The sequence below is a fragment of the Phyllostomus discolor genome, chromosome 6 (genome assembly GCF_004126475.2).
Source record: "Phyllostomus discolor isolate MPI-MPIP mPhyDis1 chromosome 6, mPhyDis1.pri.v3, whole genome shotgun sequence".
NCBI classification, from domain to species: Eukaryota; Metazoa; Chordata; class Mammalia; order Chiroptera; family Phyllostomidae; genus Phyllostomus; species Phyllostomus discolor.
In genome coordinates this window covers 44,658,674-44,684,932 of record NC_040908.2, presented here as the reverse complement: position 1 = coordinate 44,684,932, position 26,259 = coordinate 44,658,674, and the positions used below count along the sequence as shown (strand labels likewise).

The following is a 26,259-nucleotide window of genomic DNA, read 5'->3' as shown; positions in this document are numbered from 1 at the left end:
CTCAGTGACACGAGAAGCAGGCAGAGTGAAGAACTCATCTCAGTGCAAGGAGCAGCCGCCTGTGGCCCCTGTGCCCACGGTGACAGGTGTGGTGTCAGTCCAGGCTGGGCAGTGGCCAGGATGCTTTTTGGGACATCCAGTGTCAGATGGCAGAGGCAGCAGTGTCCTCACCCCTGACCCTGAGATGTGGCTTTGGCCATGCTTCTGACTGCTGAGAGCTTTCCTGTGCCAGCCTGTTTCCCAGGCTGCCCTTCAGATTCCCAGATGCTGCCATGGGCTCCTCAACGGCCAGTCAGTAAACACTTTTCCTGTTGAAATCAAGCAGAGAAAGTTTCTGTTGCTTGTCGCTTCAAACCCAGACATATCCTCCTACAGTTTCTTGACTCAGAGATACCTGCATTCTTATTGTAGCTGACAGTATCCTGGTTTTCTCCGTACCTAGACATAGCATCTCATTTTGCCCTGACAGAGACTAACCTTGCTGCAGGTGTGCACACAGGGGGTTTGTGTCCCACTTTTTTTCAGGAATACACAGGATAGTTGTAATTTCCTTAGCTTCCGGCAAAGGTGACAGTGAGATGAAAATGTCCACATCAGTCACTTTTGCATGTGACATTTGTCTCTGGTAATAATGGGAGGAGCTATGGTTTCATTTCTGAGTGCCTATTCTTTATCAGGTCCTTTACTAAGTGCTTTACCGAGGTTTTAGTACACTAGTTCCTCATAAGATTCCTATGCGGTAATTGTTTCATGAAAGCCCCCACAATGTTCCATGAGGTAGGCATTGTTCTCCATCCCATTTTACAGATGAGGAAATTGAGGCTTAGAAATGTTAAATACCTTTTCTGAGTTCACAAGCAGGAAGGGGTGACTCCAGGGTTTGCACCCAGGTTGGCTGACTCCAGAGACTCCTTTCCTGACCAGTTCACAGCTCTGCCCCCAGGCCACACCGCTGGAGCCCTTAGGTCACGGGTGTGCTGGCTTGTCCCTACTTTGCACACAGGAATGTGGACTGTCATCCCGCTCCATGCAGGGCACTGTTTCACTGCTAATAAGTAATGAAGAGATAGAAGGCACACTCCTTTACTTCAAGGCTCAATAATGAAAGTAATATGCCTTTAGAGAGTGTATTATGGTTTACACAGCATTTACATACAGACCATTTCACTTAATGTCATGGAATGACTAGAGAATAATTACAAAGAATAACGCCAAAATATGCAACATAATGTAGAGCTTAGAGAAAAAAGTGAAGAGACAGGAGGTGAGGTTAATGAGGGGAGCGCCTAAGGGAAAGTGAGTTTTCAGGAATTTCTGGGATGTAATGCTGGTGTTTGACGGTGAGTGGAGTGGTAGCGGAAGTCTTACTAATGGGGTTTTTATGTACATACTGCCAGCAGGTCTGCGTTGAGTTTGGTGGGTATGTTTTTGAGTCTGAAGTAACTGGTAGACTTGGCATTCATCAGTTCCTGTTAAAATGGAATCTTATGCATGGGTTGGTTTGACAAGAGGGCTGTGCTGAAGGGCCTAAAAAAGCTTCATCAGAGACATGAGTACCTTCACCACTTGGGTCTTTAAAGTAGCCCTTCCATGGAACCTTATACTGGCTGATGGTGAGCCTGTGATGGACACAACTGCGCTGCCCTTGTTGTCATGGAGCTTCGTGTTGGGGAGAAGGAGACAAATGTGAAAGAATCGAGGGAAACGAGGTATTCACACTGTTCTTACTTCGGAGGCAGGCTTCATGAATGAAGTGTGATGAGGCGCACCGTCCGGTGCCTGGAGTAACAAAACCTCCTTGGAAAGACACATGTTCTAGCAAATTTCAGGCTTTCAGGTCAGTTATAAGGCTCCCTCGAATGTGTATAAACAGAATGTCAGACAAGGTTGGAAATCACTGCCAGAGAGCTTAATGCGTCCACAGTTTCAAAAAGAACAATCCAACTGTAATTGGTTTGTCTCAGAATGAAAGAATTTCTTGCTAAGACAGAGAAGGCAAAATGCTTGCCTTGTCTTTTTTCTGTTTTTCCTCTAAATTGCTTTCTTTCCCTCCAAACAATTCGGCCTGAGTAACTGAGAGCACTCAGGTGGCTGTAAGAGGAACCAGTCTTCCCTCCCTCCCCTTTTTCATAATGAGCTTGCATTTTCTTCCTAAATAGGTTTGAAAGTTACATTTTCTGTTCTTTGAGACTTGAAGCAAGATGAAAGGAGACCAGAGTGGCAGAAGGTGCATCTGGGGAGGTGGCAGAGGGAGCTGGCTTCAAAGGGCGGCCCTGCGGAGGTGACTCATGCTGCTCGCTCTCCGCTCTCCTGCCAGCGGTTTCCTCCCCTGGTGAGAACGCAGCCAAGAAGCACAAAAGCCATTTGGAGGATGGAGCCAGGCGCCAAATCTGAGTATCTCATTTTAATTGGACACAAACTAAGACACTCTCAAGGGAAACACTTGATGATCATTATTATTTTGTCAATAACTCTCCAGTGTCATGCAAATTAAACATGAGGACAATGACTCTGGAGCCTTTGAAGCATCTGTGTAAAAGCGGGTGTTGTGCTGAAGCCAACTCCTGGTGAATGACTTTGCCTGGCCAAAAATGTATCTTTCCCACCATAGCTCCAATTTACTGCTGCACCCCTCCCTGCCTCACAGTGAGTGAACCTGGAGCTGCTGCTCATTAGAAGGGAAACCAGCACCGAAGAGGGAATTTACTTCCTTGTTCTCATCTTCCTCATTATGGAGCAATGGCTCTTTGGCCTTAGTGGCTGTCCTGTGTCCTATCGCTTTCTCTGAAATAGCTGGAGGTCAGAAATGCCATTGGCAACCAGAGAGGTCTTTCCTGAGCCCCCTTGCTCAAGCAGGGGGGATGAAGGTGTCCCAAACATCACCATGCAAAGAAAGCAAGCCCAGCCCATGACCCTTGCTTCAGAACATAGAGAGTGGGACACGTGGCATCCAGATTTCAGATATTCTTCAGGGACATAAAAGAGCTGGTGTTCTCCTTTCCTCTGGGTGCCTTCTCAGAGAGCTGAATGTCAGGGCTGGGTTCCGAAAGTGTCACTTCTCATGTCTGCCTCTGTGACATCTGCTCTTCTATGCCCCGCCCATCCTTTGAGGACCAACCCCTGTGCCTTCAGCACTCTACAAGATTCTCCTCCTATGAAATCATACACCACTTGTCTAGTCACTCGGATGACAAATGCCTTATGTGGCAACACACTGTTATTTGTGTCTCTAAGTAGTTTTCTGAGAGACAGCAAGATTTAGCAGTGTGGTCACCAAAGTTCCATCATTTGCGATTTTTGCTATATCTTAACAACTCCCCAAAGGATCAAATACTTGACACTGTTCATTCATTTTTATTTTCTTTACTGTAGATATTTTTGATTAGTTTGAATTTTCCTGTTTTTAAATTGAGGAATAACATAAGCAAAATGAGCCAATCTTAAGGTTTATCGCTAAGTGAATTTTCATATATGTATATATGTACAACCTCTAGTCAGACTAAGATATAGAACATTTGAATATCTTCTTAAAGAAAGCATGATACCTCTACCAACAATATCTTCAAAAACATGGTCTGTTGTGCTAGTTAAGCTTTTTCTAAACAGTAAAATAAATAACTGTAAATTATAAATGCTCCTGTTTTATCTAAAACCATCTTGTGCAGTGCTAAGTGCCCCTGTATCCTTCACTATCCGTCCATTCCATGGTTATTGAGTACATGAAAGGCATTGCTCTAGGCATGGGAGGCAGGTACAGCAGTGAAGAAAACAGACTAAACTCCTTGTTCTTATTAAGCTTTAGTTGGGGAAAGAGACAATGAACAAAACAAGTAAGTGAAAATATATAGTATGTCAGGTGACAAGGCTTTGGAGCAGAATAAAGCAGGAGAAGGGGACAGAGAGTGCTGGGTTTGGCTTGGGGGGCAGGGAGTGGTTTTAGACATTTAAATAGGGCGATCAGACAGGTCCTAGTATTGAAGCAAAGACCCGGAGGTACAGAATGCTAGGCTGCTTGAGAAGCAGCGAGAAGGCCAGAGCCCCACTCTTGGGAACACTGGACTGGATACATCGGGACTGTGTGAGTGTGATGCACATGGGTTCTAATTCTGCCTCTTCCACCCTCTTGACTGTCTTTGGATATGTTAATTAACCTCTCAATTATGCAGTGTCTTAAACTGGAGTAAGAAAAATTTCCTTTTGTAGTTGTGTTTTAGGTTAAAGGATATGTATAAGTAATGCAACTAATTTACTATCTATTACCTATTAGGAGCCTGGTAAATGATAGCCGTTATTGTACACAATTCTGATATGGAGGCTGCAGTGCCTTGAGCTTCAAAATTACCATGTCTTTTGCTTTTTATTCAAATCACAATAACCTATAGAGAATATGTATCTTGCAAAGTACTATGCTATACAAATTTCAAGTTAACTGTGACTTGGTTTTCAGGAAAGTCTAATCTAGTTGTGAAGATTAGAAAAAGGATAGATATTACATCTGTTCACAAATTAACTAATTTTCCTTTTAAGTAAATGGAAGGGATTTTATTTCCCTGTCCCTTTACAGTTACATGTTCACGTGGCTTGCTTTTGCGCATGAAATGTGCGTGCTAGTGATGCATATTAATTCCCGGGAAAAGCTGGAAGCCCCAGTGCATAATTGCCCCAAAGCAGGTGTTGAGATGAGTCTCTATCAGCCTGAATGCTTGGGTGATTACGGGGAGATAGGTCTACCTAGCAACCTATACTGGAAATGCAGCACAATGAGAAGTACACCTGTTGTGTTAAACTACTGTGATTGGCAGTTATTTGTTACTGCAGCTTAAGGTGCCCTATTCTGGCTAAAACCATTTGTAAAACAACCAGAAACCACAGTCTTGGGTAGATGCCATTTCTTCATAACAGTGGTAGCAAAATAGTAAAATCAAGATAACATTCTGGGGTAAGAGAGATGTAAAGAGATTGATACGTCATCACTATGTTCAAAAAGAGTTGAAAAACACCACTATATCATGGCTTGATGAAAAAAAAAATTTCATCAACACATAAATTTCCTAACTATGATTCATGATCAACTGAAAATCGGGGGAAAATTTTCAGTAAATTACAATTTGTCCTAAAAACATTTCTACTGCTCTAAAATACATCTTCCCCAGTTCTTAAACTTCACTAACATGTCCTTTCGTGGATTTTGCAAATTAGTAGTTATGTTTCAGCTGCAGCCCAAAAAGGATTAGAGTGGTTTAAGACTAAAAACACTGACATAAGAAGACTCAAAACTATCACCCGAACAGCATAGAGAAATGCTATGTTTTGAGATGTGTCTGTCTCAAGTAGAAAATATGTTTGCTTTTAGACCTTTGCACTAGCCAGATTCAGGATCCAAGTGTCAGACTTCCCCAAAATAAACAGAAATTTAAGGAACAGCTTGTGGACCACTGGTTCATGGCTCAGTGAGAACTCATTTGCCCCTCAATTAGTGAGCTTTTCTGTACCAGTAATTTTGTTTCCTTCTATCACTCATTTTAAATGGCCTTCTTTCTCTGACTCATTCTATCATCACAGAGGAGGGATGTAATGTTAGCATGAACCAGGGGCTTAATGATGTCCCTCTAGAGAATTTTCGTCTTTTGGCATTTATTCCAAATAGGGACATGAAGAGATTTCATTTTTCATGATGTCTCTATTCTTTCAGACCTGAATAAAATTGTTCGGGTCTGTGCTTCACTAAATACAATGCACAGCTCTAAAAGCGGGGGAAAGAATGCAGCTTTGCAAGAACAAAATAATGTTGAAACAAATTCACTTTCAGCTTTCCAAAGAAATGTATAATTCCCTTTAGAAGCTAAACTTGATTTTTTTAAATGTAAATTTTTTTATAGAATGATACTTTAAGCCCAGAATGCTAAAAGTAGTCTAAACATGGTACCAAAATCTTAGAGACCACACATTTCAATGTACTCCCCTTGAACCTTCGATAGTAGTTTGGTTTTGGCTGAATTTACTCAAGCAAGTGTTGTCTTCCCTGTTTCAGATAATCTTTTTCTTTCCCCATTGAGCATTTGCCAGGACAAACATTTCTTTTTTTCACTCCCATTCATTGACAGCCTTTTCGCATACTCTTATCTTTCCTCCTTTCACACTGCCCCATCTGCCACCCCTTTTATCTGCTTTGAAGCTCCCTACCCAAAATGTTTTGGTTCCAAGGATGAGATTTGCTTTGATTATAGGACTTTTAATACCCACTAATGGAGAAGAAGACATCAGTGATGAAGTTCCCTAACACAGAGAGGTCAAGGGAAGAAGGGCAGCGTACGCTGCACAGGGTGAATGGGCCCTGGAGAGCTTGGAGGGTGATCTCCACGCTGGCTCCACCTAGAGACAGCCCTGCCCAGGGAGCAGTCCATTTTCCCCAAAGCTCCTCTTTCCTCTCTGTTCAGACACTGATCACTCTCCCTGCCTTTTCCCTGCAAAGTGCTACTGCTCCCCGGGTTGTTCCCAGACTCCTTTGCTTCTCTCTACCCATGGGTCCCATTGTATCCCTGAGGTTTCACATCCCTCCCCTGAGTGCCTCGCTCCTCAGATGCCATGCTGACCACAACCTTGGTTAGCCCCGAGCTCAGAGTTGGGAAATGTAGCCCCTGCCTCCTTTCGTGAACTGCAGTGTATCGGGAATATGCTGCGCCTCAGTACTGCTTTCTGTAGTAAGACCACACTGAGGGACTAATCGGGGAAGCCAGTTGATTCACACTGAAGTGTAAATGGAATTTCAAGACTCCTCAGGAAGCCTCGGTATCACCAGTGCTGGAGGCAGGGCACAGAGAGGGAAGAGAGTCCCCTGAAGATACTCACTTGCAGCGGCAGTTCCTGGCTCACCTGGCTCTGGTCTTGTGAATCCTGATGATCACCGTCTTACCTCCCTTCTCTCTGGACTGTTAAGAAGTCTTCTTTTGGTAGAGTTCATTTGTTCACAGTGATTATTTGCAAGTAGTTGGGAAGGAAGAGAAAAAGAAACAAACCAACAGAACAAACAAACTTCCAAATCTCCTGAATTTCCCCCCAAACTTATGGGAAAAAAAACCAAACATGATATGTGAGTGAAATCTATATATTCTGAAAATCATAAATGCATTTATCACCTTGAATTTTAACATCTAAATTATTTTGTATACATTTTATGCATTTTTCAGTAGCAAAATTGTAGCTAACCAGGGACTGGCTCAGTGATGGAATAAAAGTATAAAGGGCTCTTCTGCTGGCCCATTTAGCCCTGCGTAGGGCCCAGGTTAACTGAAGTTGGGGGAAATGGAAATGGTGACATTTCTTTAAACAATAAAAATTACAAGTGATTGCCAAAGTGCCACAAGCTGACATTTACAGAGACTGTTCGCCGATTATATATATGAAATATTATAAGTAATTAGCTCATGGCAATTACCTGTTCCTCATTATTTTACTTTTAGAATATTTTTAAAGCTTAGGTTACTAAAATTTCAAGTAATCCTGGACTGTGCTGTCATGGGTCTTTATCCAAATGAATCGTCGTCTCTTGTAAACAGTCTTATGATCTGATTTCCATTGGGACAGGAGTTGTAAAAGGCCAGGGATTTTCGATGGATTTACACATATACTATTTCAGTTAAGTTACCAAGGTCGACTTAACAACCCTTTCTCTCAGAGACTTAAATACCTCTTGCCACCCAGTTTCTTTCTACCGAGTTAGAAGGAATAGGCAATGAAATTAAAAGGGGCTGAGGGTAGGGACTGGGGGGAGTCTGCTCCGTGAGATTTCCCACAAGAATTCCTTCAGCAGTCGGTGGTCTCAGTGAACTAGCGTCGTGGCATTTTGCTGCTAGAAAGATATGTTAACATGGAGGCAAATGCTGGAGCATTTATTATCATTATTTATTTTTCTGGGAAGCATCGCTCTGCTGAAACCATTTTGCAAAGAAAATATGCCTGGGAAGAAAGGTGGCAGCTAGAATTTGTGTGAAGACATTGAGCAAGGCAGCCCTGATCGTCCAACTCAGTTTCTCCCTACTCCCTGAACACAAAAGGAGCTGGGCTGGCTTTCTGGAGATCTGCTCAACCCAGGCTGGAATCATTACAAACAAACATTAATGACACTCCATTACTGGCTACATTCTCAATGAAGTTTAAATAGTCTGAGTTATGACAATTAGTGAGAAACGTAAGGATAATAAAGGTAAATGAGATTCATATTTAATCCCCAACTCTAAACGATTGGTTTGATTGTCTCATTCACTTGGCAAACAATTTTGTTTCTAAATGTTATTCCAGCCACAGATATAATTTCTCTAACACAGCAGAAAGGAGGAGATTAAAATATGAGATAGAGGCAGCACTTACCTTAGACTGATTAATAGGCTCAGGCTGGTCCCCTGTCGCCATGCCTAAAAGCATCAAGACATGCTTTCCATCCTGGCCTATATATATTGATACTTACTGGGTGCCAGGAAAACCTCTTTGATTAGTCATACTAAACCGCCACTTAAGTGGCGTGCATGCCACAGACCTACACTCTTCTTAATCAAGTCATAAATTTTGGGACTCTCAAAAGCAGCACTCCCTTCCCTAAGGAGACACAGAGGAGTCAGGTTCACTGGGAGTTCTCTCACCCTTAACCTGCCATTCTTTCCCTAACCCATCGGCCATATGGGCCAAATCATAGAGCAATTGGAATAAGAAAAAATAAAAAAAACTATGGAATTTCATCCATGTGGCTTGATGAAGCCAATGATTCAGACTATATAAGCCACCTTTGTGTTGATAGCAAAAAAAAAGGTGTGGGGGCTTCTGTATTTATCTTAAGTTTTGCTAAAGTTACAGATGCTGGGACCGCGACTGATGACTTAGAGTCAGAAAGTTTGACAACGGTTTTCTAGCAATACAAAACGGTGTAAGTGCTATGAGGTCTAATTCTCATCTTAAGGGACATTAAAATAATCTCATTGTATTAATGGAGGCATGCTTTTCTGGGGACTACAGGAAGAAAATGCCTTTTGAAAAAAAAAAGCCTTGGAGCTTGCCTTTCCATTTAGCTTCTAATCCTTAAAGTAGAGCAAGAGAGTGAGCTAGCTTTTTCATTCTCCCCACCCTCTCACCTCAGTTTCTCTCCATGAAATTTCCCTGTCAAGTGTACCTTTCCCTCACGTTTGGCATCCCTGAGAACAAAACAACAGCTATGAGCAATCAGGACATGCAAATAGAGCTTTGAACTTGCTCTGAGTATGGAAAACAGGGAGAGCCATAAAGTGTTCCTCAACCCCATGGTCAAAAATGACAACATTCTTTAAAAGTTTGCATGGAATTCAATATAATTCTTTTTTTCTCAGATTACAGGATCCGTGGTGTAAAATATTACATTTTTTCAAAGCCAAAGAGCAAAGTGAAGCTATCATAGTGTACCTCCAGGTGAGATTTATTACAGAATGCTTTCTAAAAATGGTGTGTGCTCTCTCTGCATATGTGTGCCATATTCATCGTATTAGTATCCAGTTGAAAAATCCCCAGCATATGCAATGCCTGAGAAATAAGAGTGGGCAAGCCTACAGAATATGACACTTATGCTAATCTGTGCCCTGCTGTGGAAAAACATACACTAGGATTCCATTACCGCATTCATTAGACTGCAGCACACTCCATCCTGAATAGGGATTATGAGCCACAATAGACTGAAAGCAGTTGATTGAGCCCACTTAGCCAAATCGCTCTGACATTGGCCAAATATGTTGCACGGGGAAGATCATCGGCTCAGACTTTGCAGAGGATGTTACTGGTTGAAAGTTTGTGCTTCCCTGTGACTGTCACATCAGTCAGCTGAGGGCATCTGCCCTTGGTTCAGACTGTGCAAGTCGGAAGCTGCAATATAGTTATGATTGGGGTCTGGCAGGACTGTTTGAAGGGGGCTACCCCACTCTCTCCTTGCACCTGTGTGTGGTGCCTCTGACCCTCCCCATCCACACTTCTTTCCTGATTACATTCAGAGAATGAGTTGTGTGGTGATAAAATTACATACTAGAAAAGAAATGAAAATCAGTTGAAAAACACCAGTTTAGCACTCAGCTTACCCAAGTTTCCCCCATCTGGTTGTCTGGGCTACTGGATGCAGTTTCCACCTACCAGCCTGACCTTTCTGTACCAGCAGAAATATTTGCCAAAGGTAAGCTAACAATATTTTAAATATTGTCAGAACTAATAATGGAAGGAATACAAGTTACTGCTCAGAAGATGTCAAGGAATCTGGCTATGCAAGCAGAGGGGACAGATTCACATCATGCCCATGTATATCATTAAGAAGATAATAATACAAACCTTCTGTGAGAAACAAGATTTGAATCTCAGGTTCTAGGAAACTGTGGTTGAGGCTTTTCTTTTTCAGTCTGGGAGTTTAACAGGGACTTCTTAAGAGCAGTTGCACCTCACAGCTTGATTTATAGCACTGATGTACTTATGAGAAGCTGCAGACAAACCGGATTTTGTTTTTGTAAACTGAATCTCATATTTTTGGCCCAAATAACTCTGCACTGAATCTTCACACACGTGTAAAGTGAAGGCTATAGGATATAATCTTATGCTTGAAATTCAAAAAATAGCTGCTGAGTTTATCATCCATCTGAGAAGTTCCAAGTTTACCTTACTGGGATTTCCAAAAGCAGAGTCTACCAGAAGAATAAACTAGGAACGAAGGGGGCTTGAAGAGAGGACTGTTGACTTGAAACACCCGAGCTTTAATTTTTTTTCCCTTCCTGAGAAAATGGAAATGTCAGAGAATGGCGGGCTTCATGCTTTTCCTTTGCATGCTTAGGTTGCGTCATGTGTTTTGGAAAGGCATAACTAACCTCTTGCGGTTTCTAAAACACAAACCCCATCAATACCGGCTTGCGATGCCCATAAATCCAGGGGAGGAAATACGGATGGCACCCAGGCGCCGAGCCTGCTTCCACAGCCAAGCCGGGTCATTGCCGAGACGCTTCGGTGGCCGCGGCCGTGCTCCGGCGGCTGCTCCCATCACGGAAGTTGTGTCCTGCACTTGGCCCTGAAAGCCGCTCTCAGTAGAACCAGATGCATGTGGGCCGTGGAAAAGAGGAGCTCCCAGAGAGGCTTTGTTTGGGGTTTTCTCTTTCACAGCCTCACTTTTCTGGACCATCCTCTGACCAGCGTCCTGCCCTGTATCTCCCAGCTCCCTGAGACACCCGACGCATCAAACAGGTTGAAAGAGACTCTGTTTTCTTGCCAGGGGAACATGGCCCTTTGCACCACGATTGTAATACAATCTTCCCTCTCTCGGGCTGCGAATGCTACAGTGCAAAACCGTGTTTGAAAACCTCTTTTATCATTTATCGTCTCCAGACTGAAATCATTTTTGACAACCTCTGCAGAAAACAAGCAGCTTTCTGGCTACTGGCGAGTCGATTAAAGGGAAGGAAACACATGTTCACTGTCAGACCGAGCCCCTGGAGAAAGCACTGACAACCTTTTAACCCCCTTCCTGGGGAAAGGGCCCAAATGTTTCTCTGGAACGAAATCACCACATTGTCTTAAGCATCTTTTCATTTCATGCATCTTTTTACTTCTTCTTAAGGTGAGACACTTGGAAACAATAATCTTCCGCATCTTTGTTGTTACTTTGGATGTTTACAGATCTGCTTTGTACCCTACTTGGGAAAAGAGCGTCACGGATGGATGATTTTTAGGAACTACCCCCTCTTCATTTTTTTCACCGTCTGACCACAGTTTAAATATCAACACACTGACGAGTTCACTCACCTCATATAGGGATTCCTCAAAACCAGCCAAGAAACCACAGGAGTGAAATTTTCTGAACAGTAGGAAGGCCTGACTAGTGGACATTAATAACAAGCTGAGCAACAAGACTGGGCCCGGGAAACTTTCGTGCATCTCGAGATCTTGAGCTGGAGATACCCATACATTACTTAGGCATGTTGTCAAGCAGAGCCATTTCCATAGTACTGACTGCAAAGCAACCAGCATGGGAGACAGAAGGTTCTATGCTAAAGTGAACTTGAGTATAAGGTATTTCAGTTTGCTTCTTTAAAAAAGAAGGTAATGATTGTTTTAAAATGCCAGTCCTATAATCATCACAATTACAAAAATATCTAGCTCTCAGTCCTTAACCTATAACCTTAGTATTTTGTACCTCAGTATCACTGGCTCTGTGGTTTGGTCTATTATGAGAAAATCACCCACCTCACCCCCTCCCTCGTCAAGGTCACACATTTGCTTTTATAGACAAAAGTCTGGGTGGTGGGCGGAGGGACAAGCTTTAAAATTCCAGGGACAGGAGGCCATGTGGGGACTGCCTCAGCACAGGCAGCCCCTCAAACACAGAGAGGAGCTGCTCCAGCCATGTGAATGGTATGTAGGGTTTTGTCTCCGCCATGTTCTACCAGCACCCCCCCTTTTTTAATTAACTGCCTTTCAATTTTATTTTTATTTATTTAATTTTTTTATTGAGATGAAATTTGCATAACATAAGATTAACATTTTAGAGTGAACAAATCAACATTCAGTATATCTGCAATGTTGTGTAACCACCACCTCTGCTTCGTCTGAAATGTTATTAAACTCTGTACCCATTCAGCAGTAATTCCCCATTTCCTCCTTCCAGACCCTGGCAACTAATCCACTTTCTGTTTCTATGGATATACCTAGTCTGTATATTTCCTATAAATAGAATTATATAGTATATCACCTTTTGCATCTTGCTTCTTTCACTTATTACAATTGTTTTTTTTTTAGTTTTTTTTAAAGATTTTATTTATTTATTTTTAGAGAGGTGAAGGGAGGGAGAAAGAAAGAGAGAGAAACATCAATGTGTGGTTGCCTCTCATGTGGCCCCCACTGGGGACCTGGCCGGCAACTCAGGCATGTGCCCTGACTGGGAATTGAACCTGCGATGCTTTGGTTCCCAGCCCACACTCAATCCACTGAGCTACGCCGGCCAGGGCTATTATAATTGTTTTGAGGTTCATCTATATTGCAGCATGCATCACTACTTCATTCCTTTCTATGGCTGAATTAATATTCTATTTTGTGTATAGGACATGATTTGGTAATTCATTCATCTGTTAATAAACATTTATTCACGTACAAGCATTCATTTGGGTACCTGTTTTCAATTCGTTTGGGGATACAGAATCCATCCTCCATATCAGCAGGCTCCATAACCACAGGTTCCACATCCACAGATTCAGCTAAGCAAGAATCAAAAATATTTTTCTAAAAAGTTATGTTGTTGCTAACAGGTACTATGTAGTTAGACCTACAATAGTTGTGTCTATACTGAACATGTACAGACTTTTTGTTTTTGTTATTATTTTCTAAACACTACAGTATAACAACTATTCCCAAGCATTTACGTTGTGGTAGGTATTATAAGTAATCCAGAGGTGACTTAAAGTACAATGTAAGGGAGGAAATGCATAGGTTATAGGCAAAAAACTATACCATGTTATATAAGGGACTTGCAGGTTTGGGCATCCTCTGGGGTCCAGAACCCATCCCCTGTGGAGACCAAGGGGTGATTGTACTTTAGAGCAGAATTGCTAGGTCATATGATAATTTTATGTTTTACTTTTTTAAAGATTTTATTTATTTATTTTTAGAGAGGGAAGGGAGGAAGATAGAGAGAGAGAAACATCAATGTGTGGTTGCTGGGGGTCATGGCCTGCAACACAGGCATGTACCCTGATTGGGAATCGAACCTGCGCTACTTTGGTTTGAAGCTTGTGCTCAATCCACTGAGCTATGCCAGCCAGGGGTATGTTTTACTTTCTAACACATTGTTTGCGGGTAGTTTTTATCACGCGCTCTTCTACCAGTCAACGTAAAACATATAAATACGTTTCCCGCATACAATGCGTTAAGGAACTGCCAACTATTTTCCACAGTGGCCAAGTCATTTTATAATCCGACCTATTTCTCTGTAAGTGTTCCAGCTTCTCTACATTCTCACCAACACTTGTTACTTTCTTGTTCTCTCTTTTTTTAATTATAAACATCCTAAGAGGGCATGAAGTGATACCGCACTGTGGTTTTAATTTGCATTTTCCTAGTGATTAATGATGTTGAGCATCTTTTCTGATGCTGATTGCCCGTTTGTATATCTTCCTTGGAGAAATATTTATTCAAGTGCTCTGTTCATTTTTGAATAAAGTTGTCTTTTGTTGTAGAGTTATAAGTTATTTATGTATTCTGAATATTAAACTATTATCATACTTTCTTTAATACTGTAGGTCATCTTTTCATTTCTTAATAATGTCCTTTGATGCATAATTGCTCTGTATGTCCATCCATAAGCCAGTACCACACTTTTTTGCTCCCTGTAGCTTTGTAATAAGTTTGGAAATCAAGAAGTATGAATCCTTTGACTTTTTTCTAGCCCTCTTTCTGACCCTATAACTCAGGCCCAGACCTTTTGTTCCTTCTCTGCCTCCCTGAAAAGGCTTTAGACCTAAAATATGAACATATCTCCAAAGACATTATCTGTAGTGTATTGTTAAAAATGTCCTTGGCCCTTTAAAATTTTACAGTCAACCAACACTTCCTCATCTGTGCTCTTATATCCAATAATTCTGAAGTGGCCTTTGTCAATGAGCGGCTTCAAGAGAAGCTGGCTTTCTGTTATTTTGAAAACACATGCTCCAGTTCTTTCTCTAACCCCACATTCAGGTTGCCTCAAAGAAACATTACTGGTGTTGGTCATTAATTGCCTGATGGCTGTTTGGATTCTGAACTACATTATAATATTTCTACTATCATATACCACCTTCTCTTCCTGCTTTTCCTGTTGTCAGACAAATTGGGTATATACCAGTCTCCGTGCTGAGTTTAGTAAAAGGTTACTGGCTATCTGTCATACCAAGTCCTGTAAGAAGTAACATACATGTGTCTCCGTGTTTCAGGTCCATACTTGACACTGATTGCATCGATAGACCTGAAGGAGGTCTTGGCTTTGTTTCTCTCACATAATTTGTGTCTCCAGAGTTCACATACTCCTCCATGTAGAAAGGCAATGAACCCAACATTTCATCTCTCATATTGATGATGACTGAAATTGCTCATAAAGGGTAATTTCCATAGCAAAAACTCAGTCTAAAAATATAAGCTTAATATATTCGCTGAGAGAAGTAGCACACTGGCTTTGAAGAAAAACCAGAAAAACTTTGACCACCACATAAAATATTTCAGAAGGAGGTAACATTACATCATCCAATTCCTAGTTTCACCTGAGGAATTGGGGCCCAGAGAACTAGAATATTCTGTGGCCTCCACAACTGCTGTTTCATGGCTAATATACAATATTTTCCACGAGAGATAGATAAAAGAAAGATATAAGTTTAGAGGGGAAACCCAAGAACTCCAATCCCTGTAGGTAGCTTAGCCCAGTGAAATGGCCAGTTTAAACCTTAGGAGAGGTTTGCCTGGGAAAGATGTGTGTGGTGAAGGGGAGACCGCCCAACTGTGGCCACACCGCCAGTACGTCAGGATTCGGATCTGCTTTCCATGTTCAGTGGTGCGGAGTGAGCTATGTGTGCCTGGTGCTTCTTTTTATTCTTTTTAGAAAAACCACCTGGGGAATAAAGTTTGGTAATATGGCAAAATTTGGAAGAAGGCCAAGGTGATGGGAAAGACCTTCCCCATGGCACATTTGGTCTACAGTGAATGTATATCTTCTCCCTAGCTTCTTGAAAAATAAAATGTCATTTTTTTACAATAATATAACAATGGCCATTTGTTGAGTAGTTCCTGTCTGTTTACAAGTGCTTAGTTTTTCAAAACAGAGGTAGACTCATAGATAGAGAGCAGGGTGACAGCTATGGTGCGGTTATGGGGTAGAGGGATCCAGCAAAAAGGAAACAGGACTCATGGACAGGGACAACAGTGTGGTGATTGCAGGGGTCAGGGAGGGGAGTTATAAGGGGCTAAATGGTAATTGAAAAAATACAGTAAATTTTTCTTAAAAGTGCTTGGTTCTTGATGACTACTACAAACATTATAATGATAAATTAATCCGAATTCTACAAATGAAGCAACTGAAGTACACAAAGAGGTTAAGACAGTTGCTCAAGAAAGCACAGTTGATAAATGGCAGTCATTTTTTTCAAACTAATATAAGTAGTACATGTTCAATGTAGAAAAATTGGAATATAGAGAAAAATATAATGATTGAAATAAAATACCATCTGTGGTTAACCCAAATGATCTCTTTTGATCAAGGTGTGCTTGCTCTGAGCTCAGGAATGACCAAGAGCAGCAAAGTGTCCCATGTGACTGTCTCATTGTAATGCCTGGGAGTTTGTGTTGTTTTGTTCCTTTTTGTTGCTCTCATTCTTTTCGGTTGCCAAGTTTTTTTTTTCTTTCTGCATTTCCTACCCCTCACCATCAGTTTTTCTTCTCTTTGTGTCACCTCCTGAAAGTGGAAGGTGAAAGGAGGATCCCCAGTGGGTGGCAGGAAAGACATTCCACATTTCCCCCCAACTCTGTTCTCCCAGGTACTCTAGTGATTCCTTCCCAAGCTTGCAACAGTTAATCCCCATACTCCTTGCCCTGGCTGGCTTATCAATAAGTGACAGGAAGGCTGCACAAGATGGACTGACAGGGCTGTGCAGTCATGTTTACGAGCAACAGACAGTGGAAGTAAACACAGCCAAGCCAGCTTTCATCCATAGAACATATCACTGATTTTCCTCTAATTAAAACAGTCACAACAGTCATTGTTGTCATGCCCATGTTTCTCATCTTTTGTATTTTCAATAGAAACCAGCTTGTCTGGGAAGAACCCAGCAAGCCTCTTTCTTTCATCCGGTTCCCTTCCTCCCCATTGTAGGCCATCTCTTCTTAAGGGAGTTTTTAGGGTTTTGACACTTTTCTGATGTGAAGATCTCCACTCTTGTCAATCTCCATTAAATCTTCAGGCAGTATACTTCTTCAGCAAAGCGATGGGTGAATTGTGGGCCCTGGCACTGAACCCCCCCTCACAGTTACCATCATTGGGAGCTTGAGGCATCTGTTTCTGTGATTCTTCCTTGTTGGCTGTCATTTACATTAACAGCTGGACTTGTGATGTGGGAGATTTCCTCACCAGTAAAGATGCCACAGGCTCTGCCCTGTCATCCCCCTGTGCCCCGGTGGCCCAAAGAGAGCCAGCAGCAATGGGGGAGGGTAGAGACTTTCTCCAGCCATCTGGAGAGCAGGGGAGGAGCAGTGGCCTCCAGCTCCTTTGGGGGAGTGAATGGGCCTGGGTGGAGATGCAGGAAAGGCATCTGACCCGAGGCCTTTATATAAGACTGGAAATGGTGGACATTTGGAACTCTGGGTTGGGCATCAGTGAGAAAAAAATTTTTAATGAATTTTTTATGCATAAGGGAGCACAAAGAGTCCCTGAGGAATAGATTTATTTGCTAGTGTAGGCTCCTTGGTGGCTTTCCAGAGTGGGAAACACATTCAAAACAGAGCCCCAGTGTCCCTGCCACCAACTGACTTGGTGGTCTCAAAAAGAAACTTCCAAACATTTCTGACTCTCTAATTTCTCTTCTATGAGTGTAAAAGATGGCACCTGTCTGCAGTTCTGAGCATTCCGTGGAGGCCTTGGGGGGACAGAGGAAAGGAAATGAGGAAACACTGGGCTCTGGACTCTATAATCCTATAACCTGCCATGATTTTATGTACAATTTCTTGGTACAATTTCTAGTATCTCTGGGTAGATACTAGAGACTTGAGAGATAAAATTCATAATTCTAAGGAGTTTATATTCTAGTGGGAGAGACAGACAAAAGATAAAGAAACATAATATAATGTCCGGAAGTAATGAGTGATATGCAGAAAGAGAGAAGTGTTTCTAAGATTGACTGTCCCTAAAGGGAATGGACTTGGAGCCATCTCTGGGGCATGTAGACCTCATAACAAATCACAGTATGTGTCTTCTATTTCCACACCTACCCCCCAGCAGAAATATTCATAGATCAGAGGCAGCCTTGAGAGCAAAATGCAGCACATAAAGATCACACCCACAATGACACATATGATGAAATAAGAGGGGCTGGTCCACTGGGGGACCACAGGAAGTAGAGCGACAGTGATTTCAGGTTGAAGGTACAAGAGCTTCACGTGTTAGTGTATATATTCTCTCTCTTTCTCTCTCTCTCTTGCTAAGCCACTGCCGCATGCGAAGTTCCCAATATTTGGAGCCTGAGGTAATTGCCCATATTCTATGATTATTTACCATAAAAAGGTTAGATGAACAAGTTTTGAAATCTCAGGTCAAATCCAAGAATTTGAGTACAAATTACCATGTGTATTATCAGGAGACAAAATCTGTTGAAGATTGGAAGTGCCTTTAATTCATCTCTTCCACTCTTCATTGGAGGAGCAAAGCCAAGACTGCACAATTGCTCAATCATGGCAGACCCAAGTGACTCCAGGCAGGTGCTGCTGAGAGTATCAACACCACTATGGCGTCATGGTCCTGCCTATTGGCTTACATGTCAGTTACACTCAAAGTGTTTTCCTAGATGATTGGTCTGCTCAATTGTCCAAAAAGAATCAGTGGCTATTCACCTAGGTCTAAATCTCTAGTACTCAATACCTAATTTAGTTAAGTTAAATGCCTAATTTAATTCACTTCTGGTTATTCTTCTCTGGGATATTTGTTCCTCTTTACAATAGACTCTAAATTATATATTCATACCCATCTCAGGAGTAGGACCAGGCTCTGAGGCACCCAGGAATAACTTCACACTCACCTGGTACAATTAGACTATAAAGATTTTTCATTTAAATGATACAGAAAAGGGGAAAAAAAGAACAAAAATGTCTCTTGATGAATCAGACACAATAGACAACCATGATTTCAAGTCTTTAGTTTATGGAGTTAATCCCTTTAAATATTCAAAACAAACTCTGTTGAGATAATCTGTTCGTAGAAGACTCCTAATTTTCTGTCTAACTGAAAAGAAAGGATATGGATCTTCAGGAGAAGCAAAGACCTACTGTAAGAGATTATATGGACTACTGAGTTCCAATTCAGAAAACCATCCCATATGTGTAGATGATGCTTTATGGTCTAGAAAGCACTTTCCCATGGTCTCTTTAGTCCTTGAGAGAGTCTGAGGTTATTTCTAGGGGTATAAATAGCACATAGAAGTACAAGAAACATTTATCAGAGAAATAAGGGACACATATCACAGACTAAAGCCCTTTGGAAAAGACCTCAGAAATCATTTAGTTAAATCAGTCCTGACCTAAGAAGTAAGCACTTTACAATAACTCTGAGAGGTGCAGACATATATAGTCTATACATGAATGTCTTTAGAAGGTTGCCTAGAATCCGACAAAGTAGTTCATTCCATTAAAAAACTAGATGTTTGATTTTTTAAAAACTGAGCTCAAATCTATTCATTTGTGCTTTTCACTCATTGGTTCTTTCTCAGGAATCAGGTAATATGCAAGGTAATAATACTAGTTACTACATAGAAAGTGTCCATCATGTGCTGAGTATTGCATACATTATTTCCAGTCCTATGACCCTTCTCTCCCTCCTCCTGTCTTCTTCCTCCATCTTCCCTGTTTCTCTCCAAACCAACATAAAACCTGTCCAGAAGGTATCCAGCCATGTAATATGAAAAATAGACATTTATTGAAGATACAAGATACAAGAAACATTGTACATAAGACAAAGATGCCCCAGTCCCCTTCACAGTTCTCCCAATCACCATCAGCTGCCCTATCCTATTTTCCTGATTCTCATTGACAGTTGGAAATCTCTTCCCTTTCAAAGGTGATTTTAGTTTTGGGAAAAGCCAGAAGTCTCATGTTGCCAAATCTGAGCTTTTGCGGGGCTGAGTCACCTGGGTGATTTGATGTTTCACCAGAAATCTCTGCATGAGATGTGATGCATGAGTAGGACACATTGTTGTGATGAAACTCCAATCACCATAGCTGCAGACTTCTGAATCATCCAAATAGTTCCCACAGAGGAATGTGGAAGCTTAATGTAAATTTGATGCAGATCTGTTGCTCTGCTTGCCCAGTCATTTTGAATGTGAGGGCCACACAGTACACATGCTCACTCAATGGTGCCTATCACCCCCACTGACTAGTACAGCGAAGTCATCATTGTTCACACATGTGCATTCCAGTGTACTCTCCTTGGCTGCCAGGTTACATCAATGTAGAGCAAACCGTTCTCTTTATATTAACAATGGCTGGGCTTTTTCCAGACAGACCTCGTGTATCCAGAATCTGACCTCTACTCACAACTTGTTTATGTCACTACCATTTCTTGCTTGCTCTTAAAAAAATTCATACAAATTATAAAATTTATTAAGATATAACCATGGTTTTCTTGAAATATTAAATCAGACCTTGTCATTCTTTTGCTCAAAACCCAGCATAGCTCCTCATTTCACTCAGAGTCAAAGTCCAAGTCCTTACAATGATTTGTGTGATCTGACCCCAAATTACCTTCTGGCTTCCTATCTTACTCCCTTCCTCTCATTCTCCTCCAGGCACATTTGCCTCCTAAGTAATCCCCTCAGCACTTACAAGTATTTGCTCAAATGTCACCTTGTTACTGAAGCCTACCACTCATGCAACCAGAGCAAACACATCCCACACTTTGGATCCCCTCCCTATATTTTGCTTATTTTTTTGTTCCCAATATGCTTAACATTTGCTTATCTATTATGTTTATTGCTTACAGTCTGTCTTTCTCCACTAGAATGTGAAGGGCAGGGATGTTTATCTGATTAGCTCATTTGTGTATCTTGGCAATGAGGACAGTGCCTGGTCCAGAGGAGACAATCAGTAAATACTTGTTGAATAAAGAAATTAATGAATAAATGAACAAAGATTATGTGAACAAAAAGCATGAAGTTCCAATCTGCTGTTGTTAGATATGGTAATGCATAACTACAATGACATATTTGAATAAAACATAGATGTGTTCACATCATAGTGCTGTTTATAATGGGCGGCACAACCTCCCATGCTTCTCAAACTCAAGTGCAGGTGTCCCATCCCCAGATGAATACAGCAAAGTTCCTGGAAGGCCAAAAGCCTAATGTAAGCATAGCATGTCTCCCTTGAATTTCTAATTTTCTCAGAGATTTGGGCAATATCATTTCTCTCATGTTAATACAAACATGAAAGAACTGGAGTACAAACTTTGCATGAATTCTAAAGATGAAACCCCAGATTTCATGGAAAAAGCTATTTTCTAGATTCTTCCATCACACACATTTGCTTTCATCTGACATAAATGGTAACTTATGGAAAAACACTGGGTATATTTTAATAGTAAGCTGAAGTCTCAAGAGAATAGTTTTCCCTATGTTCAAGGCATTCACTGAGTGCACCAACTACTTTGCCAAGCATCTTATTCTTGTTCTGAAGGATCACAGATCCTCCTATCATCACCATTAGCTTACTGTCCTCTTGGGAACATTCCTGATGTAGGAAACCAAGACCACCCCAAGGGTTGATCACCATTTAGCAAATCAGTGAAGGAGAAAACAAGCTACTCCACTGCAATTGACCAAATGTTCAGTGTGCTGAGTCTCCTACAGAATTTGTGTCTGATTCTTGAACCTTTTTTTCCATCTGAAAAGAATGAAAGACTTTTAAATCTTTATTACATAAGGAATCCACACAAATTGTGAATTGAAGCACAGAGTTTCCAAAATGTAAATGGGCAATGAATATAAACCATGAAAAGTCCCAAAGAAAAAACAGAATTTATATGTAGGAACAAAAAGCAGTTTAACCTCACCAAAATACATGAAAGTAAGGCACTGTTTTTCTGCGGTCAAATCAGGGAAGATTTTTGAAGATGGTGCCCTTGGGCGCAGGTGTAGCTCCAGTGAAACAGCCATACGCACACATTGCCAGTGGCACTGCCAACTGATGTCCTCACAGTTACTTTTGTTGCAAAACAGTCACTTCCTGACAACAATGATTTCATTCCCTCTCATAGTTTGAGTGGGTCATGAATTCAGGCAGGGCACAGCAGAAACAGCTTTCCTTTGCTAGGTGAAGCGTGAAGTCTGGAATAATCTGGAGATGCCTCCATTCACACGTCTGGTGGTTGGTACTGTCTGTCAGCAGGGACTTCAGCTGGGCTGTGGCTTCACACCCACATTCATACCTTAAGTGCACAAATCTTGAGTGTACAGTTATATGAGGTTTTACAGAATGAACACAGTGATGTGTATCTATGTAGTTCAAGATCAAGATTAAGACACAGGACATTAGCAGCAAATACAGAAGCCTCCCAGTGCCTCCATTCCAATCATTCTCCCCAAAAGTAGCCACGCTGATGCTGATAAAATAATAATCACCATTATTTTGCCTTTTTTGAATGTTACTTGAAAAAGACTTATGCACATGTACTCTTTAGTGTCTGACTTCTTTAGCTTAACCTAATGTCTATTGCTGTGACATGTGACTGAATTTTATTCTTTTTCATGGCTCTGTAGTAACCCGTTGTATAAAGATACCATAACTATTTGTTCATCCTCCTGCTTTTTTCATTTTAGGTCACTTACTTAGGTCTTCTTTAATTGCTTTAATCAATGTTTATAGCTTTCCAAGTAAATGGCTTACACTCCTTTTGCTAAATTTGCTCCTAATTTCACATGTTTTTAGAAATTCAATTGACTATGGCATTATACTTCAAATTTTATTTCCTAAATGTTGCAACTAAACACAAATACAATTGATTTTTATATATTAGCCTCATATTCTGTGGCATTGCTAAATTCAAATTTTAGTTTTAGTGTTTTTCTAAAAATTTCTTCAGATTTTCTTCATAAATAATCTTGTAATCTGTGAAAAATATGGTTTTACCTTTTTCTTCTCAATTTTCATATCTTTTATTTATCATTTTTAAAATATATTTATTTATTTATTTATTTGCAGTAGTGGGAATAGACTTTCTCACTTTGTTCTCTCTCTTATGAAAAATATATTCAATATTTTACCATTAATTTTAATGTAGCTATAGGTTTCTAAATATGTGAATATACCTGTGTATACCACACACCACAGAGTCTTTATGATGTTGAGGAAGTTTCTAGCCCTTGTTTTCTGACAGGTATTATTATTAATGGATGTTGCATCCTGACTAAAATTAACATATGGGAGATCTGAACCGGTACATGCAAAAAAATGAAACAAGACCACCAACTCACACCATCACCACAATAAACTCAAAATGGATAAAGGACTTAAAAATAACTTGTGATACCATAAAAGTCCTAGCAGAAAACATAGGCAATAAAATTTCAAATATCCCACATAGCAATATTTTTGTTGATATGTGTCCTAGGGCAAAGGCAATAAAGGAAAAAATAAACAAATGGGACTACATCAAATTACAAAGTTTATGTGTGGCTAAAGAAACCATCATCAAAATGAAAAGGGAACCAACTATATGGGAGAACATATTTGTCAATGATATATCAGACAAGGGTTTAATCTCCAAAGTATATAAAGAACACATATGACTCGACACCAGGAAGACAAACAGCCCAATTAAAAAATGGGCAAAGGACCCGAATAGACACTTCTGCAAGGAAGACATAGAGAAGGCCCATAGGCATATTAAAAAATGCTAGGCATCAGAGAGATGCAAAATTAAAACCACAATGAGATATCACTTCACACCTGTCAGAATGTCTATCATTAATAAATTAACAAACAAGTGCTGGCAAGGATGTGGAGAAAAGGGAACCCTAGTGCACTTTTGGTGGGAATGCAGACTGGTGCAGCCACTATGGAAAACAGTGTGGAATTTCCTCAAAAAATTAAAAATGGAACTGCATTATGACACAGCAATTTCATTGCTGGTAATAATCCTGAAATACCAATTCAAAAGAACTATGCACTCCTAGGTTCATAGCAGCGTTGTCCATAATAGTCAAGTGTTGGAAACAGCCCAAGTGCCCATCAGTAGATGAGTGGATTAAAAAACTGTGGTACAGTTATACAATGGAATGCTACACAACAGAAAGAAAGAAGGAAGTCCTATCTTTTGAGACAGCATGGATGGAACTGGAGACTATTATACTAAGTGAAATAAGCTAGTCAGCAAAAGACAAATGTCATATGACCTCTCTTATACCTGGAATTTAATGAACAAAATAAACTAATATGCAAAATAGAACCAGAAACATAGAAACAGGACATACAGCTATAGGAGGGGAGGAGGGAGAGGGGAGTGGTGGAAAGAAGGGGAAAGAATTAGTCAAAGAACATATATGAATGACTCATGAACATGTACAAGGGAGTGGGCATTGACTGTGGTAGAGGGGGGTGGGTGGGTGGAGGGGGAAAAGAGAAAAAAAGAAATTGGGACAACTATAATAGGATTAACAATAAAAAAAGAAAGCTGAAAAAAATTAACATGTTTTCTCCTTTATGTTATTAATATGATAAATTATAATAACTAATATTGATTGTTAGGCCAACTTTGCATTCCTGGAATAAACTGTACTTGGTCATAATATAGTATCCTTTTATGTATTATGGAATTTAATTTGCTAATATTTATAAATTATTGGTGTACTTATGTTTCTGAGAACTATTGCCCTGCAAATTTTTTCCTTGTAATGTTCTCATCATCCTTTGGTATCAGGTTTCTGCTGGATTCATAAAATAAATTTGGAATTTTCTCTCCTCCTCCATTTTCTTAAAAAACTTGAGAAGCTTGGTGTTATTTCTTATTTACACATTTGATAGTACTTACTAATTAAGTCATCTTGGCCTGGTGTTTCTCTGTGGGAAAATTTTTAATTTCAAGTGTAATTTCTTTAACAGAAATGGGGCAAATCAAGGCTATTCTTGAGCCAGTTCTCACACATTGTGCTTTTGAGGAATTTGGCCATGTCATCTAAGTTGGCTCTATTCACTGGTAAACATTTTTCATAATATGAGGTCTGTCAGAAGGTATCCAGCCATGTATAAAAAAAACTAATAGAGACATTTGTTGAAGATGATAGAAGATATGAGAAATATTGTACATAGGACAAGGATGTCTCAGTCCCTTCGAAGTAGGCACCTTGGACCTCACATGGTTCCCCCAATTGCCATCAGCTGCCCTGTCATATTTTCCTAAATCTCATCGATGGTCTGAAATCTCTTCCTTTTCAAAGGTGATTTTAGTTTTGGGAAAAAGCCAGAAGTTGCAGGGTGCCAAATCTGGGCTGTTGGAGGGCTGAGTCACCTGGGTTATTTGATATTTTGCCAAAAACTCTGCATGAGATGTGATACATGAGCGGGCATGTTGTTGTGACAAAGTTACCAATCACCAGTTGCCCATAACTGCAGCCTTCTGAATCATTCAAATACTTTCCATAGAGTAATGTGCAAGCTTAATGGAAAATATGATGCAGATTCATTGCTCTACTTGCTCAGTCATTTTGAATGTGAGGGCCACACAGTACACATGCTCACTGAATGGTGTCTACCGCCCCCACTGACTAGTACAGTGAAGTCGTCATTGTTCACACATGTGTGTTCCACTGCACTCTCCTTGGCTGCCAGGGTACATCGATGTAGAGCAAACCATTCTCATTGTATCAATAATGGCTGGACTTTTTCTGTACAGACCTCATATTTATTAGCTATTTTTCAATGTCTGTAAGATGTGCAGCAATGTTTCCTTTTTCATTACTCAAACTGGTAATTTAACTTTTCTCTATTTTTATGTTATTCTATCTATTGTTTTATTTTTGAATAAAGATATAGCAACTTGTGGTCCTTTAAGAAGCTAATTTTTGGCTTTGTTGATATTTATTATTTTTTCTTTGATTTCTACATTAATAATTTTTTCTCTTACATATTTATGTTATCTCTTTTTTATACTTATGCTTGGTTTAATTCACTCTTATTGTCACATGGTAGCATAGGTCATTGGCATAAAAGTGTTTTTTCTCACATAGGCATTTAAACCTATGACTTTTCCCTAGTATTCCCCCAGACAGAATATGTTCTATTTTCATTATTATTCAGGTTATAATATGTTTTAATTTTTCCTGTGCTTTCTTCTTTGATCTATGGCTTATCTAGAAATAAGTTTATTATTTCCAAATATCTTAATTTTTATCTACATCCAATTTAAATACATTATAGTCAGAGGCTGCACTTCTTGGAACATTAATTCTTTTAAATTTATTGGGACTTAGTTTTTACCCCAGCATGATTTATACTGTAGATGGG

The 26,259-nt window shown here is 40.4% G+C and overlaps 1 long non-coding RNA gene across 1 annotated transcript; it reads left to right on the top strand.

Moving 5' to 3' along the window:
* The first annotated feature begins 7,149 nt into the window (after positions 1 to 7,149).
* Positions 7,150 to 25,546, top strand: LOC118501509. Its single transcript, XR_004904133.1, has 3 exons — positions 7,150 to 7,163; positions 21,709 to 21,714; positions 25,399 to 25,546. It is a non-coding gene; the product is annotated as an uncharacterized LOC118501509 (long non-coding RNA).
* Positions 25,547 to 26,259: the final 713 nt, after the last annotated feature.